Raw genomic sequence first — 4,679 nt, 5'->3', positions numbered from 1 at the left:
AAGGAGCTGAACTCCAGCTCCAGGGAGCAGTAGGCCGTGTGAGGTTTGGGAGCACCCGGGATCTTGCATGAAACTTTACAGAGAAACAAAGTTTCTTTGCTTGGTGGCCCTCCCTGGTGACCCAGCGGGTTAAATCACAGCACTACAAGCCAACTGCAGCCACTGCAGAGAGAGTTTGATCCCTGGCCCCACAGGTGACCCACATGGTGCAGCAGACCTCTCCTGCCTTGCTCGCTGCTCCCCTCGGTAGTGTACTTCATCGATCTGACTACTCTACTCCCCGAGATGTTGGAAAGTGATTGGCTAGCCCAGTTTCAGGTGTGGGCAAGATTTAGGATCTGAACTTGGGGTCAAGTGGTATTAATGGAGGAAGGAGATAAACCTGAAAGACATGTTGAGTCGAGTGAGATATTTGTGGTAGAAGTAGAAACGAGGGAGATTTTTCAAGACCCAGTGACTTATAAGAATTGTGAGTGACAGGAAGAAAGCAGATAAGGATGGTCCCTTCTTTGGGAGCTCCAGAGAGGAGCTCAGTGATTGCCCACAGTGAAGGATCTGCAGTCCCCTTCTCTTTCCATTCAACTATGATATGTACAAGGCAGGTTTGAGTCCTAAAGATGGGCTGGTTAAGAGCAGGCAGGCAGGCAGGCAGGCACATAGTCCTTCTGGCTTCCAGCCATCAGACTCACAGCCTTCCCGGAAAGGCTGACAGGGGCCGCTCTGTTCTTTTGAATATGTGGCCAGGGAAGCCTAAATTAATTAAGTGATCCTGAGGCTTGGGAAATGAGGGAGGGAGACAGGGTCACAAGGCCAGGGTAAGCTATACCCTTTCCGACACTATTGGAATCCAGAGGCTCATGAACCTTGTTGGAATTAAGCCTGCACTTAAGTGCTTCCAGGGAAACAAAGAAATAATAAATCACAAGCAGGTGCCCCACCCACATGCTGCCACCATCAACATCAACCTGCTTCTGAACAGAAACAGAGTCATTTCACAGCTCTGGGACTAGATGTTTTGGTGAATCAATGAATGGTAAAACTCTGGAACTGATTTGGCCAAGAAAAGAGGCCTTCCTCTAAAGCAGTACCCATCACATAACTCTCCCAAAATATCCCCCCATACACACACCAGACTCATCCAGACACAGAGGTAAGCTGGCTATCCTCCCGATCTTTACCAAGTTCACATATACAAGAACTCCCAGATTCTCCAAACAACTCCACTAACAGCAGTAGTCCATTTCCGAAAGGACTTTGTTCTAGCAGAATGATGCCACACTGTATCCAGTGGATAAAATGAGAATAAAAGTTGTCATCTAGAAATCGAGATACCTTTATCCCTACAAAATAAAAATCAATAAGTTCCTACACGGTGTCAAGAATTGAGCTACATACTTTCAATTAAGTTGTCCAATAAACTTCAGCTATCCTGAAGCAGGACAGCATAGCTGTTTAAGACCTGGATACTGCAATTAAATAATCTACATTTGTGAGCTGACCATGAATATATTCTGTACTTCTGCAGCCTTGTCTATAAAAATGCAATATGATGATTTGTGTGAAGATTAAATTAATCAATGTTTGTAAAATTCTTACAGTGGTACCTGGCACATTATAAGCACCACTATGTGCTTAATAAATTCCTGCATTTACTCATTCAGTTTACATTGAGAACTGTAGCTACAGACATGTAGCTACAGTTCTTATTTGGTTATGAAAGGAGAGGGAGAAAATAGTACTGTATCCTTTGACAGGATTGTATGGGGAGCTCACTTTTGCCTGAACGTTGTACTCAGGTCGAGGAGTATCAGAAAAGAATTAATTCACCGCGAGTTCTAGTGCAGAGGAAGCTACTGGTACAGGAAGATGAAAAGGTGGAGCTTTTGTGAGAAACTGGTTGGAAGTGGCAAGTTCAGCACCACGGACAGATCCCCAAGAGCACAAACGCTGGACAGCGCCCTACGGACTAGGGTAGGAATGGAGGCTTTTCTTATGTCTTGTAAAGGCTCGGGACCTAACCATTTGCTGTGGCAGGGACTCCTTGCCTTTGTGCAATTCCTCACCCTAGTTCCTGGGATTGGTAATAGATAGGGGAGGAAGGTTTCCTTCTGAGCTCAAAGAGAACAAAGTGTGTTAAAGTCTCAGACCTCGCACCCATTTTCATCTACCCTATTCCCCTAAATTGCCAGGATGTGGTTACCTTGTAGATGAAACAGTAGAGGTATGCTGAGACACAGGACCCATAGCCTGGGTTTAAATACAGGCTTTACCGCTGGTGTCTTGGGTAAGTAACCTAGCATCTCCATTGTTCAGCTTCCTTGTTCAGTAAGACAGGAAGAGTAATGCCTCCAGTGCACTCAGACTGAGTGATGATTAAATAAAACAGCACACACAACACCCTTGACCCTTAATAAGTGTATGTGTTTCCCACCATAGAGGGAAAGAGGACTGGAGAGTTAGGCATGAATGATAATGGCTTCCAGCTCAAGAAAAGCCAAGAGTTATATAGATCTGAGAGCTGGGAAAGCTTCTCTACTCGAGGATTTCATTTTTTTTCAGATGCTGATAGAGAAGTTCTACCTTAAGTCCAATCTTCACCCCTTTGAATCAGGAAAAAAGAGATAGGGGTAAGTAATAAGTGCTCTGGAGTTTGTGAGATTGCCCCCTTTAAAACCTCATAATGGGAGCCTCAAACTCAAACTCAAATGACTGGAGAGTCGAACAGTTGATGTAAGTGCATAAAGCCAGCTGGAGGGAGCTGTAATGAACTAGAACATGTGTGAATACTGACTAAAGACCTTCAAATAAAATTTCAAATAATTCTCTGATCTGTCTTTCTAGAGCACCCATTTCTGCCCAAAGGCTGCAGTGAGTGGACTTTCCTCTAAACTCTTAATTGAGGGACCAAGTCTGGAGTCTAGAGAGAGTTTGTGATTTGCCCACAGTCATTCAGAGTCAGGCCTGTCCCCATATTGTTTTTTTCTTCTCCCAGAGGGCAGTTTGGTGACTGCAGAGCAGGCACTGGCAGCCTCTTAGTGAAAAATTTTCCTCCTTCCCTGGGTTATCTGGGCGGGTGGAGAGATTACACAGTAGGTTGCAAGGCCACTACCTCTTACCCTAGCACCCTGTCTCCGGACCCTCATCCCAGAGTCATCTTATGGACAGAAACCAGTTTTTCAATGTCTTGGCCTCCCACTAGCCAGGACAGAGCCCGTAATTCCAATGCCCACCTAGCCAGATGGATGAGCCAGGTTACCTCTATATCTTTTATGCAATTTTTCACAAGACCCACAACTGTGAAATGAGGATAAAACAGTACATTTTACAGATGATAATAACAATTGCAAGTACTTGCCTCTCTCATACTGTTGTCAGGCACCCTAAGCAGCAGGTATTATTACCCTGTTTTATAGATAAAGACACTGAGGAACACAGAGATAAAATAACCCCCCACCTACCCACCCTAAGCAGAAATGCAGAGCTGTGAGCCATTTCTATTGTGTCTCTAAAGCCCAAGTTCTTTGCACTGCACCATCTTGCCTCCTTTGGGGGTGAGGAGCATGGGAAGTAAAGAAATCGGACCTAATGCTAGTTTGCTTTTGAGACCTAAATGATAGGAGAGCCATTTCTTAATCTGGTAGAGAGAGACAAACTGTAGTCTCAACAGCACAAGTCTCCCAACATCTCTCTGGTCACCTCACAACATCTCTCTCACCATATGCTGACAGAAACAGGGATTCTGTGGGCCATTGGGGTCAACGTTCTTAGGGGTACATATTAGGCCCAGAAAACAGCCAGTGTAGGCCTAGCTTGTTTGTTTAGAATCCTGAGTGTCATCAGAGCCGCCCTTTTGGAAGGTGAGACCTCCCTGAGAGCCTCTGATGAGAGCAAAGCAACTGGGTCCTGCCCCAGGAGTGGGAGCAGCGCCCACTCGGGGTTTCCTACAGCTGCAAGAGAGGATCCCGGTCAAGCATCTCCAGGGCTAAGCCTGGACTTGGCGGCAGCTCAGGAGATGGGCGGGAGTAGAGGGGAGGGGAGGCGGTAGAGAAGGGAGCAGGGGCCTTCTTGAAGCAAGGGAGGTAGGCAGGGTCCGGGGGGTTGGGGGGAAGAGGATCTGGGTGGAGTTAAAGTGGGGAGGAGGTGAGAAGAACGAAAGGGAGGAAAGGCGGTGCCCTGAGGGCCGAGGGCCGGACTTTGAAAGTCGAAAGGGGGAGTACCGATTTAAAGAAAGTGGCAAGGCTGTACGGGAGGATCAGAATGGCAGGGCTGAAAACTGGTGCCCTGGGTTGGAGGGGGACTCCTCTAAGGTCAAGAATTCTCTGCAGTGACAATGCCCCAAAGGTCGGTACCCGGCCCAGCAGTATTAACACCTCCCCTCCCTTCCCCGGGGTGGAAGGGGCCAGGGGCGGGGCCAGAGAAAAGATTGAGGAGGGGGAATTCGTACCCACAGCCCCTCCAGTTACTGTCTCACCTTCCAGCTGTGACAACTGTTGAAAGTCGGCTGGGCTCACTTGGGGGGCTGCGCGGGGGCGGGGGCAGGCATTCTTGGCGGGCGGTACACCTCCGAGATCCTGGGAAAGGCAGAGATCTGGAACTCCGGCGTCCCCCTTTCCCTCCCGGTCCTGTGAAAGCGGCCTCAGAGCTCCTTTCCCCAGCGGGGGAAAAAGAACAGACGCAAA

Source organism: Condylura cristata, unplaced genomic scaffold (genome assembly GCF_000260355.1).
Source record: "Condylura cristata isolate star-nosed mole 26May11 unplaced genomic scaffold, ConCri1.0 scaffold00011, whole genome shotgun sequence".
In the NCBI taxonomy this organism is placed as follows: Eukaryota; Metazoa; Chordata; class Mammalia; order Eulipotyphla; family Talpidae; genus Condylura; species Condylura cristata.
The sequence above is the reverse complement of the archived record's forward strand: the minus strand, read 5'-3'. Positions refer to the sequence as shown.